The sequence below is a fragment of the Pelodiscus sinensis genome, chromosome 8 (genome assembly GCF_049634645.1).
Source record: "Pelodiscus sinensis isolate JC-2024 chromosome 8, ASM4963464v1, whole genome shotgun sequence".
NCBI lineage: Eukaryota > Metazoa > Chordata > Testudines > Trionychidae > Pelodiscus > Pelodiscus sinensis.
In genome coordinates, this window is record NC_134718.1 from 57,444,069 (window position 1) to 57,459,487 (window position 15,419).

The 15,419-nt window shown below is 43.8% G+C and overlaps 1 long non-coding RNA gene across 2 annotated transcripts in view; it reads right to left on the reverse strand.

The window, feature by feature from the left end:
* Window positions 1-638: 638 nt before the first annotated feature.
* The window catches only part of LOC142830443 (uncharacterized), a 121,653-nt gene continuing 106,872 nt past the window's right edge, over window positions 639-15,419 (reverse strand). For both annotated transcript variants that reach the window (XR_012905682.1, XR_012905681.1), the window contains one exon: window positions 639-1,268. This is a non-coding gene — a long non-coding RNA (uncharacterized LOC142830443). The remainder of the gene's footprint in view (window positions 1,269-15,419) is intronic.

Consider the following 15,419-nt stretch of genomic DNA (forward strand, 5'->3'; position numbering starts at 1 on the left):
CATTTAAAAATGGCGCCGGCCGGCTTCATGCAAAGGAAGCCCGGGAAATTTAAATCCCGGGCTTCATTTGCAATTGCGGTATGTCTACATTACCCTCCTATTTCGAATTAGGAGGGTAGTGTAGACATACCCTTAGAGAGTCAGGTAGATGAACGTCTTTTGAAAACTTGTTTCTTTCATCAACAGAAGTTGGTCCAGTAAAAGATGTTACCATGCCCACCTTGTCTTCTTCCTAGCAAAAGAAACCAAACATTTACACTACATTATAGGCCTTCGGCAGCCACAGGATTTATGTATATTCAGCACTACTGAGCTACAATAAGGCTATGTCTAGACTGCAGGCTTCTTTCGAAAGAGGCTCTTTCGAAAGCATCTTTCGAAAGAGCCTCTTTCGAAAGATCGCGTCTAGACTGCAGGCGGATCTTTCGAAAGAGAAATCCGCTTTTTCGAAAGAGAGCACCCAGCGAGTCTGGATGCTCTCTTTCGAAGACGGCCTCTTTACATTGAAGAACGCCTTCTTTCGAAAGAGGAACTTTCGAAAGAAGGCGTTCTTCCTCGTAAATTGAGGTTTACCGCCATTGAAAGAAAAGCCGCGTTCTTTCAAAATAATTTTGAAAGAACGCGGCTTGAGTCTGGACGCAGGGGAAGTTTTTTCGGGAAAAGGCTACTTTTCCCGAAAAAACCCCTGAGTCTGGACACGGCCTAAGGGAGTAGCTTGTCTAGCACCAGCCCTGTCAATGGAGGGAGTGGGTAAAGGCAGAAATTGCACTAGGGCCTGGCATTTCAAAAGGTCCCAGAGCCCATGGACACTGCTGCTGCTATTTTCGCCACGATGACAGCCAGAGCCCTGGGCCCTTTGAACTGCTTTAGAGGTGGGGGGGGGGGGGGGGGGGGGAGGTAGGGCTAACTACCCTAGGCTCCAACCTCTCTGCCCTCCACTCTGCCCTATCCAGGGGTGTGGAGTCGGATCCCTCTCCCACCTTGTCCCAGGTCCATGGTGGCTGTCAGCCCCGCTGTGTAGTACAAATCAGCAGAGACTCTAATATATGGCTTGCCTCTTTACAATGTCCTTTGTTAAAGTCAGAACCTCCTCCCATATTTCCATCTGAGGAGTTGTGAAGAGTCCTGATGAACACTCCGTTGTGTGTTTGCTGTTGTTTTCGATTTCTAAGAAGCATTTCTCCTTTTTCATTCTGATTTCTTTTGTCTTACGGGGTTGTCTCTCGTACTTTCCCCTCATGTCTTATCTTCATTCACTACCTTCAAGCCTATAAGAAAATGGAAATAAAATGTCACTGTAGCTTGGTACATTCCTTAGCCTACATTTTGCCCTCTGGTGCTGAGATGAACTTTAGCCACAAGAAGTTGGCTTCCCCCTGTGCACTGAAGAGGGCAGAATCTCTCCTTGATATTCAAAAGAGGTAATGCGCCATCCTCTTTACCATTAACCCTGGGGAATGGACAGAGGGTAGCTGGCTAGCTCATATGCAGTATACAGGAGCTCTCGTTACCCAGGACAGACACTACAGTGGTCATGTTCAGAAGATAAGCAAAGTCTGAAATCCTGCTTTGGTTATCTGGATCTCTGTAGGAAGTTGTGTCTGGATTTGCTCAGCCTCACTGGGCAGGGCATAATTTGGTCTTTATTATGAAGGCCACTAAAGTACTTATAGAACCTAAGCAACCATCGGGGTTCTGATGGTTGTTTCTACTGGGAGGAGAATTGATGCTGGAGTCAGTTGTTTCTCTGATGCAGTCCTGTTGATTTACAAAGAATGTGCCAAGTCCTGTTTTCCAGAGCACATCTGGACTCAAACAGCAGTAAACAGTTTCATTGCTAACAGCTCCAAGCACCTGTCTAGTTCCCAAAATTGTCTGTTAGCTTTCTCTGGCTATTACCCCTCTGTGGCTATGCCTGGTGCTGCCGTGCTACCTTCTCCCTCATAAACACCACTGCTAAAACAATAGCAACAAAACCCCTCTGCCACATATGCTCTGCATGTGGCTTTTTCTGTGTGATGGCATGTGCCTGTGTTCTGGGTGGGGAAGCCATCAGTTTAGCTATCTAATTTCATAAAAGAGCTGAATGGTTCCTATTTTTCCTAAATGGGTTGGAAGGGGCTGTTAGATTCCATGAGGTTTAACACAACACATAGCAATATTTTCAAGGTACACAGCAGCTGTTCATAATTTTTTCCTTGCTTCCCTGGCAGGTAGTGAAAGCATGTCCCCTGGGACACTACTGCAAGCGAAGAATGGCTATATGAAGTGGAAATTCATCAACTTCATGTACGGATCCCTACCTATGTGAGTTATACTCCATGCATCTGATGACATGGTTTTTACTCATGAAACTGTATGCCCAAGAAAATCTGTAAGTCTAGAAAGTGCCACAGGACTCCTTGCTATTTGAAATGTGAGAGCATCTTCAAGCAGTGGCTGGCTTCAATAACGATCATCTATTCATACTTGTGGTACTTTTTCACACAAGGGGCAGAAGATATCTGAAAAACTCTAATTAAGGATGATTTCAAAGACATAAAACAGATGCCCTTCCACCTCATTTATGCTAGTAAAAGCTATCATGGGATATGTCTACACTACAGCACTAATTCGAACTAACTTAGTTCGAATTAGTTAATTCAAACTAAGCTAATTCGAATTAGCACATCTAGACTTAAAAACTAGTTCGAATTAGCGTTTTGCTAATTCGAACTACCATGTCCACACTGAGTGGACCCTGAACCGAGGTTAAGGATGGCCGGAAGCAGTGCTGGCAGGGCATCAGATTAGGATTTAGAGTGTGGAGCTGCTGCCTCAGGCTGTGCTTAAAGGGACCCGACCCTCACCCCAGACAGACAGTTCTCAGGGGTTCCCCTCTTGCAAAGCAGTCCTGGCTTGGAGTGCCCTGAGTGCCCACACTCGGCACATCACAGCACTCGGCCATCAGCCCCGCTGCACTTGCCGCAGGCTGCCATCCGAAGGGGGGGTCAATCAAAGGGCTTCAGGAGAGTTTCCACCCCAAGGAGCCCGCAGAGTCAGCCCAGTCCTCCCCATTGGGGGCTCGTACCCCATTCCTCCCTCAACTCCTTCTACTTATCCCTCCCTAGCCCCCCTTCCTGATGTACAAAATAAAGGACATGTGTGTTCAAAAATAGAAACTCTTTATTGAACAAAACTCGGGGAGACTGGGAAAAGGAGGTGGGAGAGGGGAAGAGAGAGGGTGGGAGAGGGGAGGGCAACTAAAATGATCAGGGGTTTGGAACAGGTATATGTGAAGAGAGGCTAAAGAGACTGGGACTTCTCAGCTTAGAAAAGAGGAGACTGAGGGGGGATATGATAGAGGTCTATAAAAGCATGAGTGGTGTGGAGAGGATGCATAAAGAAAAGTTCTTCATTAGTTCCCATAATAGAAGGACTAAAGGACACCAAATGAAATGAATGGGTAGCAGGCTTCAAACTAATAACAGAAAGTTCTTCTTCACAAAGCAAAGAGTCAACCTGTGGAACTCCTCGCTGCAGGAGGCTGTGAAGGCTAGAACTAGAACAGAGTTTAAAGAGAAGTGAGATAAAGTCATGGAGGTTGGGTCCATGGAATGGTATTAGCCAGGGGGTAGGAATGGTGTCCCTGGCCTCTGATTGTGGAAGGCTGGAGATGGATGGCACGAGACAAATGGCTTGGTCATTGTCTTCGGTCCATCCCCTCCAGGGTCCCTAGGGTTGGCCGCTGTCGGCAGACAGGCTACTGGGCTAGATGGACCTTTGGTCTAACCCAGTATGGCCATTCTAAGCTCAAGGCTCAGGGTCGGGGGTCTCATTGGACCACCTTGATTTTCATGCAAACCTGCTCCTGGGTGGCCACGCTGGCAGCTATTCTGCCCTAGACAGCCACTTTCCTGTGCCTAGTGGATGAGGTCCACGATGTCTGCACTAGACCAGGCGGGCGCCCGCCTCTTGCGAACCTGGGCAGGCTCCCGGGAGCCGCCAGCCTGGTCCCAGGAAGAGGCGGAGGGTTGGGTGGCAGCGGGTGGCTAGCTCGAACCGTGCCAGGTGCAGGGTCTGCTGCCTGGGTGCTGGCAGGCTTGCACCTGGCACGGGCACCGTAGCCAGCCCGTGCCCCTTTAAGGGCTCCGGGGCTGGCAGGGGGGCAGAAGAGTTTCCCTGGTGGTGCCCAGCGTGGCTACCAGGAAAAGCTGGGGAGGGCTAGCCTCCCACTAGTTCGAATTAAGTGGCTACACAGCCCTTAATTCGAACTAGTTAATTCGAACTAGGCGTTAGTCCTCATAGAATGAGGTTTACCTAGTTCGAATTAAGCGCACTGCTAGTTCGAATTAAGTTCGAACTAGCGGCTTGCATGTGTAGCCCCTATCAAAGTTAATTCGAACTAACGACTGTTAGTTCGAATTAACTTTGTAGTGTAGACATACAAAGTTTATGGTGGAATGCCCAATATATAGATAGATTAGTTTGTGAAGTTGCAAAATACACCCAAACTTGTGTCCAGTCTTTCTGCCTAGCTACATTCATAGTCAGGATTAACATTATCATGGCGTGTGAGCACTTAGGCTTTGGCTTTTGTTATGCAGATTGCATACCTTGTAAGATTCTCTAAAGTACATAAGGCTTTCAAGTTAAAGAGAGCAAAATTAGTGGTGAACCTGAGATGATTTATGGTTTTGCTTCAAAGTCCTGTGGAATTAACAGTTGTGTTCGATTTCAACATAAACACAGGGGTTTGACTGAGTTTTGTTTTAAGGTGTTGGGTTTGTGGGAAACACATATGGATGCAGACCAAAGCTGTGCCAATGATTTCCATCAATCTCTGTAACTATCAAGTTTGGGACGTTAGTCTCTGCAACGTGAGCCTTGGGCTTGTGGTTTGGTGCATTTGCAAACGTCAGACCATGCATAGAAAATCACAGTGCTGATACAGTTTCCATGCCTCAGCATCAAATATCCCTCATCTGAGAAGACCTTTCATCCCTGCCATACTCTTCCTTGCAACCCCAAACCCTAAGCCTCCTTGAAGGGAAGAAATTTGAAAGGTGCATGAGCAGAGGAGTTGAATGGAGATGGCTGTGTGTACTGTGGGGAGGGTTCCCTTCAGAGGTTCACATTTCAATTTGAAAATGAGGTGTTAAAATTTTCCCCTTCACGATCCAAACGTTGCAAAGGTTGACACAACCTTAGCTTAAAAAAAAATAATAAAAAAAAAAAAAAGGACCAGGCTGATGTAAAACTAAGATACTGGCCCACTTTCTTCCCTCTTGGGGTGCATCTAAACTACATGGACGGAGCCCTGTAAAGTAGCTTACTCGACATAGTCAATGAAGCTGGGATTTAAATAATCCCCGCTTCATTAAAATAAAAATGGCCACCGCACTGTGCCGACAATCAGCTGATCCAGCACAGCGCGGCAGTCTAGACATGGCGCGGTCGACAAGGGAAGCCTTTGTTGATCGCTCCGGTAAACCTTGTTTTTATTTTAATGAAGTGGGGATGAAGCTATACTGATTTAAATCCCCGCTTCATTTACTATGTCAAGTAAACTACTTACATGGCTCTGTCGACGGAGCCATGTAGTCTAGACGCACCCTTGTTGTCTCCACATTGCACCTCTCAGGCTATGAAAAATGGTAGATTTTGGCCTTTACCAGTCAGCTGAGAATTTCCACAGTGTAGGAGCGCTCTCAGATCGCGGAATGCAGCATCTGGCTCTTTTGCTGTCTGTTGCCTCCTCTTTGAAACTGAAAGTAGTAGGGGAGATATCCAGGTTGAAAGCAGGAAAAGATGGGACATAGCATGACTATAGTAGGCCAATTCACAACTGGTGGAAGGTCAAGAGCAGCCACTAAGAGCTTGTCTACACTTAAAATGTTACTGAAACTTCACTGCACTGTTGCACTACTTCAATGTAGATACTACCCATGGCAATAGGAGAGATTCTTCTACCAGCACAGGAAATACATTTCCCTGAGAGGAATTCTTCCATTGACCTAGCCCTAGGGGCTAGGTTGGTATAGTTAAATCTCTCAAAAGTGTGGATTTTTCATATTCCTGAGGATGAAGCTATATTGGTGTAAATTTACAGTGCACACCAGACCTAATATTGCTCTAACTTGCAATGCTGAACCATAGCCGAGTCAAATGCATCGTGAGAGGCATAATTTGCCCTTAGATGCTTCTCCTCTTTCCTGAACCAAGCTATTCACATGAATTCTATTAGACTGAGCAAATAGTTGAATTTCACATAGTCTGTTAAGATTTCTTTCAGCTGTGGGCAGCTAAGGACACCCGTGTCCCTCCACTGACAGCAAGCTTGGTCTAGCACTCTTATTTTGTTTATTGTACAGTAAACAAGATAATAAAAAGAGAAGGCCTGTTTATTTTGCTTCATTTCTTCCATTTTCACCCACAGTATTTTCATTTGTTCTGAATTTCTTCAGATTTCATTGGCTTGACTTCCAACATTTTCATTGTATCAGAAAGAATCAAGAATTATGTGAAATAAAGCTCTAGGTGTAATGTTCAAAAACTGGAAACCAGAATCTATTGGGAAGAAGATAAAGACCTTAGATCAGGGGTAGGAAATAATTTTTAATAGGGGGCCAATCCAAGATTTTGGCAGGTGATCAAGGGCCATGCTTCCATTGAGGGGGGTGCAGGGTCTGAGAGGGAGTTTGGGTGAAGAAGGGGGTTGTGGTCTGGGGTAGGGGCTTGGGTGCAGGGTCCGGGAGGGGGTAAAGGTTTAGGAGAGGATTCTGGCCTAGGGGAACGGTTGGGGGAGGGGGGAAGAGGCAGGCTCTGACTGGGTGGTGCTCACAGCCAGCATCCCTGCAGAAGCCTGAGGCAGACTGTCTACTGGAGTCCGAGGCTGCTGGCTGCTCCATGCAGCTCCACTCCGGGCATAGGAAGGGTGGAATGGAGAGAGGCATCACACACTGCCTCTGTCCCCAGCAAAATTTCTCAGCCAGTTATTGACTGGAAACTGGCCAATGGGAGCTTTTTCTCTCCCCAATCAGGGAGAGATTTTGCTGAGGTGAGGGAGGGCAGCGTGCAAAGCATCTCTCCTTCGCCCCAGCAGTCCAGAGAGAAGAGCTGCCTGCTGTTTAAAGTGTGAGCTGCTATTTGCCTAAGGATTCCGACCAGGCGGGCCCGGGCCAGATCTGATGGCTTGGCGGGCCGCATCTGGCCCACTGGCAGCCTCTTGCCCACCCTTGTCTTAGATCTAGTAGTCAAAGAATGACTTGTCTGCTTGTGAAGCGAAAAAATAAATCCTTAAAAATTTCTCACTTTTGTCTCTCTGGTATCTCTTACTCATCTTTAGCTACTGTGTGGGGGAAATGAATCTGACAGGAAATGTAAATTGTCAGACCTATATTAGAAATCTTACCCACAAAGGCATTGGTATTACTCTGAAGCATTTAGCCACATTAAAGGACACTCAGTTTTGTGACTTACATAACATAGCTGTATGGACTTGCATGTAGCTACATACGTCTACACTACAGAGTTTTGTTGGAAAAACAGCCATTTTTCTGAAAAAACTTCACTCATGTCCACACTGCAATTGTGTTCTTCCGCAAGAAAATCAAGAGAACAGAGGGATTTTTCTGACATTGGTAATCCTCATTCTATGAGGAAGAAGCCTTTTTGAGAAAGAGCGTGTGGACGGGGAAGAGGCAGTTCTTTTGGAAGAAGAGGAAAGAGGAAAAAGCATAGGTGCCTGGTGGCCATTCCATCCATAGTAATCAATCACAGCTTACATGTGAGAGAGCATCCATTCAGTCTGGATGCTCTCTTTTGAAAAAGCAGATTGCTTTTTTGATGCACTTTTGCAGTGTGGACGCGCTTTTTCAGAAGTATTTTCAGAAGATCTCTTCTGAAAAAAGCTTCTTCTGAAAGAAGCCGATAGTCTAGATATAGCCCCAGTTGAAGGTCTGGGCTGCTTTATTGCATCTTGTGTTTTCAAACATATGGGATATATTTTAACAAATTAACAAAAGTTTCTTGAGGAGAAAAAAATATCAGTGTATACAAACTGTTTTCATTTTGTAATTCAAGTCCAATGGTGCTAGAGCGAGTTTTGTTTAAGAAATACTATATTTTGAGGAGCACAGCTAAGATTTTGTTTTGGCACATTTATTGAAATGTGTGACAGAGATTATTGATTTATTTGTATGATGTTTTTTGCTGAACTCATGCCTAAATTTTGACTTCTTGATCCAGCCTTCCCGTTTTTAATTTTGTTCTTAATGTAAAAACATAAAAAGCACCTGTATTTTACTATTGTTTTTTCTTGTTATTGCCAACATTTTTTTAAAAATTGGGCACTGTCTTTTACCTCCTAATTATGGCGTATCTAAAATGTTTTTATATATATATACACACACACACACACACACACACACACACACACACACACACCTTCAAATTTAGGCCCAGATGAAACCTTTTGCTCTTACTGAATTTCAATGGACTACTTGTATGAGCAACTGCTTACTAGTAAGAGTAAGTTTCACAAGCTGTTCTTTGATCAGTATATTAATGCATACTGGTAATAACATGGCGTGGGCTGTACTTAACACTTTAAGTATACATCTAATCACATTTACAGACTGCTTTACCTGTTCAAAAGCTTTGTACAAACATTCACAAACAACCTCTCTACACAGCCCAATGAGGCAGTTAAGTTCCATGCCCATTAAATAGCTAGGGAGCCTGAGAAAAAGGTCAGAAACTGTTATCAGTGGTAGGGTTGCCAGATGGTTGAAACAAAAATATCGAACACTCCCCCCCCCCCCCCAAAAAAAAACACTGGGAAAAATTCTGTTGAAGGGAAAAAAAGCGGGGGAGGGGAACCACAATTGTTGAGCAAAAAAAAAAAAAAAGACTCCAAGACTTATTAAGCCAAAAAAATAAAAATAAAACAGCATTAAAACAGCATGTCCCCTTTAAGAGTGAGTTCAGGGATAAGAATAGGAGCATTGCATCCTCTTGGTCTTTGACAGTCATTTTGTGCCGGCAGCCTTGCAGAACATCTCAGTTGTCTGGTATTCTCTGCATTTTTTTAACGGATAGGAGGCGAAAATACCTGTCCGGGTGAATACCAGACACCTGGCAACCCTAACATTATTCTAGTTATATGACATGGAACTAAGATTGAGAATTTGGGGTAGGGTTTCCAAAAGTGCCTCAGTAATTTAGGGGCACAAATACTATTAACTTTGACTTCAACTTGTGCTCTGAAATCACTTGAGCTGTTGGGAAAAATCATCCACTACTGCAGCAATATAAATGCCTTGCTTAAGGCTACACTAATGGCAGCGATGACATGAAATCCCAGATGTTAGTCCTATGCTCAGTCCAGTGGGCCAGGCTGTCTTTTCAGTGAAAGACTCATTGACAGCCAGTGTTTTGCTGATCTAATGTACTTCATATTAGCCTGCCTGTAGAGGGACAGTACCTGAGGGGGAAACAATCACTTGTAGAGGGCAAGACTGTGGACAGCTCTTGTGTAGCTGCACAGTGGAGTAAGACACTTCACTTCCCATTTGGCTTTATGGGGCCTGCCAAGGTCTCAGGCGCCAGGAGAACAGGAGCTTCTTACACAGTGAGTTAGTGACTAAAGAATATCAGAGAGTCATGAAATGGCAATGCTTGGTGTGGGGGCTGCACAGAGCCATGGTGGGACTCCTCACTGTCCATCAGCCATCAGAGCTCCCTGGACATAAGTACATAAAAATGGTCATACTGGGTCAGGCCAAAGGTCCATCTAGCTCAATACCCTGTCAGTCACCAGTGGCCAATACCAGATGCCCAACAGGTAATCCTCATGTGATCCCTCTCCTGGCTCCCACCTCCAGACAAACTGAGGCTAGGGACACCATTCCTACCCATTCTGGCTAATAGCCATTCATAGAATCATAGAACTGGAAGAGACCTCAGAAGGTCATCAAGTCCAGCCCCCTGCTCTAGGCAGGACCAATCCCAACTAAATCAACCCGGCCAGGGCTTTGTCAAGCCGAGACAAACACCTCTAGGGATGGAGACTCCACTGCTTCCCTAGGTAACCCATTCCAGTGCTTCATCACCCTCCTAGTGAAATAGTTTTTCCTAATATCCAACCTGGACCTCTCCCACCACAACTTGAGACCTAACCTCCATTAATCTATCTAGCTCTTTTTTAAACCCTGCTAAAGTTCTAGACTTCACCGCATCCTTTGGCAAGGAGTTCCACAGGTTGAATGTGTGCTAAGCGAAAAAAACCTTTCCTTTTGTTTGTTTGAAACAAAGAATTGTTCCTTCAAACCAGAATCGAACCAGTCATCTAAGGATTACTTGCTTAGTATCCATTACAGTCCTCTTCTCTACCAGCTGAGCTACCAACGGATGGACAAGAACAGCTGATTATGCTGTGTAATGCCAACAGACCCCAGTCATCTGCAAGTGGAATCAAAACCTGGGATCTCTGGAGCTTAGTGCATGAGCCAAAAGTCAGCTGGCTATTAATAAAGGCTGTAGAGCAGACTCATTATTCTCTCTGTAAGTGGTCTCAGTGCCACTAAATGGGACAGTGCATCCCATGCAAAGGTGTGTGAGTTACATAGTACCCCTAGCTTCAGAGCCAGCTCAGTTGAAATCCCAGCATGTCCCTCACTTAGGGTATGTCTACACAGCAAAGTTATTTCAGAAATAACTACCATTACCCTGAAATAACTATGTGAGCGTCTACACAGCAATTCTGTAATTTTGAAATAATTTTGAAATAACAGTCGGCTTATTCCTACTTCTGTAAACCTCATTCTATGAAGAATAACACCTATTCCGAAATAGCTATTTCAAAATAAGGTGTGTGTAGACCTTCCACTTCTGCTATTTCTGGCCTTCACCAGGGCCATCTTAAGTTATTCCTCCTGGGGCTATAAATCAAGATAGCACATCTGCATTAGGGAAGCCTGCCTCAGACTAATTTTGAGGCTTCCCTGTAGTGTAGATGTGCTGTTTTGAAATAAACCATTTCAGAATAACTATTCCAGAGTAGCTTATTCCAAAATGCCTGCAGTGTAGATATAGCCTTATAATGCTGGCAAACCCGGGGGCTACGTCTACACTGGCACCCTTTTCCGGAAATGCTTAAAACGGAACAGTTTTCCGTTATAAGTATTTCCAGAAAAAGCGCATCTACATTGGCAGGATGCTTTTCCGGAAAAGCACTTTTTCTGGAAAAGCGTCCGTGGCCAATGTAGACATGCTTTTCCGGAAAAAAGCCCCGATCGTCATTTTCGCGATCGGGGCTTTTTTGCAGAAAAGACTACTGTGCTGTCTACACTGGCTTTTTTCCGGAATAGTTTTTCCGGAAAAGGACTTTTGCCCAAACGGGAGCAGCATAGTTTTTCTGGAAAAACACTGACAATTTTACAGTAGATCGTCATTGCTTTTCCGGAAAAGCAAGAGGCCAGTGTAGACAGCTAGCAAGTTATTCTGGAAAAGCGGCTGCTTTTCCAGAATAAGTGGCCCAGTGTAGACACAGCCTACTTGTCTGTATGCAGAATTGAACCTGGGAGCCTCTGAAGTTCAGAGCATAAGACTCTACCACATGAGTTAAAAGCCAGCTAGCTACTAGCTAATGCTGCAGAGCCAGCTTACTATTCCCTCTGTAAGTGGGCTCAGTGCCACTGGATAGAACAGTACTTCCATCCAGCAGATGCACTGTAAAAGATGGTAGCAGATGACCCTTCTAGGGTAAGAGGGAAGCACTGGAGGAATTATGCTTAGACGGGCTGCCTGTGAGACACACATGGCTATGCCTGGAGTGATGCATGCAATACCTGTCTCTCAGGGCTGTGCACAATCTAACTCACCATGCAGCATGGCTGATTTGCGGAGTGTCATATTTGTCCTGTTGTCTTTCTGACAGCCTGCACTGGAATGATGCATCAGGTCAGCTATGTTTAATGGGTGCAGAGTTGCTTTTTTTAATTAGTCTATGCCTGGACTGGGACAAAAATGCAGTAAAAAGGATTAAGAACATAGCAAAGAAAAGTAAAACTAATAAATCCCACCAGAAGGCATGTAATAAATAAATTATCCTTCTAAGGTGTGAGCAAGATCAGTAGCACAATGCTCTTATACATCGCTGATGACCCTAGGAGAGCAAGTTGGCTTTGTTTCTGGCATCAAATATTCCAGTCCACTTATTTCTCAATGTAAAGAGAACCTAAGAATTTCCTCTTATTTATATGAATCTTTGCTGCAGTTTCACAGAGGGTGTAGGGGAGCAGGAAGGAGAGAAAGGGGAGCAGCTGGGCAAACTTCATGGGAAGTAAATTCCCAGCAGATGAAAACAAGCCCAATGTCATGTGACTTTTCTAACATCCAGATTAAACCTGAACTTCCTTCATGTTTCTGTGGAACTCAGACATATCCCTGTTTCTCTGAAACAAAAGATAGGACTATGCAGCACTTTAAAGACTAACAAGATAGTTTATTAGGTAATGAGCTTTCATGGGCCCACTTCCTCAGATCAAATTGTGGAAGAAAATTGGCATGACCATATATACCAAAGGGATACAATAAAAAAAAGTGAACACATATAAAATTGACAAATCAGATTATATAACGGGGGGGGAGGGGGGAGGTTAGTGTCTATGAGATAATGATATTAGGGGTGATAATTGGGGAAACTATCTTTGTAATGGGTAAGGTAGTTAGCATCTCTGTTAAGGCCCATTAGTAAAGTGTCAAATTTAAGCATGAATGACAGTTCTGAGGTTTCCCTTTGTAGTCTGGTGTTAAAGTCTCTTTGAAGCAGGATACATGTAGTTAGGTCATTGAGACAATACCCAGTCTGGCTAAAATTTCAAGAAACTGTTTTTTCTTTGTGAAACTGTCTGATGTCTGATTTGTGTGCATTGATTCTTTGGCAAAGTGTTGGAGAAGTTTGTCCAGTGTGGTTTTACCCCCTTTCTGCAGGGAACAAGTGGAAATTGTTATGCTGCTTAAGATCACGGATTCAGGGAAAAGGCATGCCAGGTTTCTTGTGATAAATATGGAAACCAATATTAAACATTACCATTGTTGCTCAAATTTGATGCTGCCCACTTTATCCATCTGCAGGCAAGACTCAGCCTTTCCCCCCAGCCCATAGTGAGGTGAGATGCAGAACTCCCCACCAAGGAGCTGATGTACCCGACTTTGATCTCTATTGGGGGGATGAAGCTAACTTTTTCCTGATCAGTGTGTAAAGCAGGGCTGGGGAATGTTTTTTGGGTCGGGGCCGCTGACCCACAAATAAATCAGTCAGGGGCCGCACAAAAGTGAGAAACAAAAAACAAAATATCTAGGGAGGCGATGGAATCTCCACCTTTGAGGCTTTTAAATCCCGTCTTGACAAAGCCCTGTCTGGGATGATTTAGTTGGGGTTGGTCCTGCTTTGGGCAGTGGGCTGGACTTGATGACCTCCAAAGGTCTCTTCCAGCCTTAGGATTCTATGACATGGGATCAGACTTTTAGTAAACAATGCTACAGCCTGTGTGCAGTCTGTATGTCCCCTTGTAATGGACCAGTTACCATATATTCTACAATGCAAAGTTGAAATGTAAGACCTAAATAAGTCCCATGTCGTCTCTGAATCCTCTTCTTTTTTTTGCCCTCCATAAATGGCATACATCATTAATTATGGGCACTATTGTGCTGATATTTAAGTCAAAGGAAATTTGCCATTGATTTAGTAGGAGCAGGACTTAGCCCATATACCCAAATGTATCCTTTTTATATTATCATTTTCACTAAGTTCACAGTTTATCTGACTCATTCAGATGAAACTTCTATAATTCTGGCCAATGACAAAAAAGTTTTGTTGATCAGTCCAGCAAGTGTATGTGTGTACACAGAACCAATGATAAGAAAGAAAGGCCATTTATGATTCTGTATGGGTATAAACATATTTCTTCATAAAAAAGAATTAGAAGACTTCTGAAAGAATTTGCGATGGACTAAACTTAGTTTCCTGAGCAGTTCCATACTTCAGGTGCTAGATGTAAATGAAAAGCAGAATTTGGCTAATTTTAGTGGCTATATGAAATTTATTAAGTCATTTACAGATGTTATATATAGAAAGCATTTCCTCTCTCACGTCACTGGGTCTCAGTGAGAAACCTACAACTGGAACCAAATCCAGATTTTAACATGGCTGCACAAATTGTCACCAGTAAGGCCAGATTTTTGATACTTTACTCACCGGCTGCATCTAGACTGGCAAGTTTTTCTGCAAAAGCGGCTGCTTTTGAGGAAAAACTTGCCAGCTGTCTACATTGGCCGCTTTGAATTTGCGCAAGAACACTGACGATCTAATGTAAGATTGTCAGTGTTCTTCGCAAATACAATGACTCTCCCGTTGGGGAAATTGCCCTCTTGCACAAATGCTTTTGCGCAAGAGGGCCAGGGTAGATAGATAAGAACCGTTTTGCACAAAAAAACCCCGATGGCGAAAATGGCAATCGGGGCTTTCTTGCGCAAAACCGCGACTAGATTGGCATGGACGCTTTTCCGCAAAAAAGTGCTTTTCCGTTAAAAGTATTTGCGGAAAATCATGCCAGTCTAGACGTAGCCACCATGAATAGTACCTTGCACTACTGGTAGCACCGCTAAAATCAATGGGGCTATATGTAAAGTCACTCACTATTTGATGTAAGTGTATCAGAATCTCACCCTAAATTATAATCGTAGCGATCGTCCTCTCACACTAATTTTATCCAGGTATATCTCCAGTGACTTCAGTGCAATTATTTCTGATTTATATATGGGTGAAGAAACTGGTTCTCAGGGTTTCTGATTGATGTCTCCTCTCACTTTAACTTTATTGAGAGTGAAGAATGCATGCTTCCACATTTGGATACCTTCTGCTTTCAGATGCTGTACAAGCTGTACACTTTTTGGCCAATCCCCATATTGTGGCACACTTTTAGTGTGGTGAAAAACAGTGCCATTAAAAATAATTACTGATCTGAAAGAAAAATGCTTGAGGTAAAGTAGCAGATGTACTACTTTACCTACAAAAGGAAACTGTTGGGTGTGCTACACATGGAGCTCAAGGCTAACTGAAATCCTTGGCTTTAGGTAGTTTAGCATTAAGGACATGTCATTATTTTTATCCTGTAATTAAGACTTATGTTAGTTTCAATCACATTTTCAAAAACAGACTTAAACATTGCCTGCTTTTTTTCAGATAATTGAAATGTTAAACATGTTCTAAGTCTCACATTTGAGTCATATTCTTCCAAACGCTTATACACATGAATAGTGGATTTTCTGAAAGAACACAGGTGATTTAGAGGCACATTGACTCCTTTGAGACTCGTGTACCTAAATCATGTAGGCTCAGACACACAAACGCCCTTGAATCTACTTAAGCACCT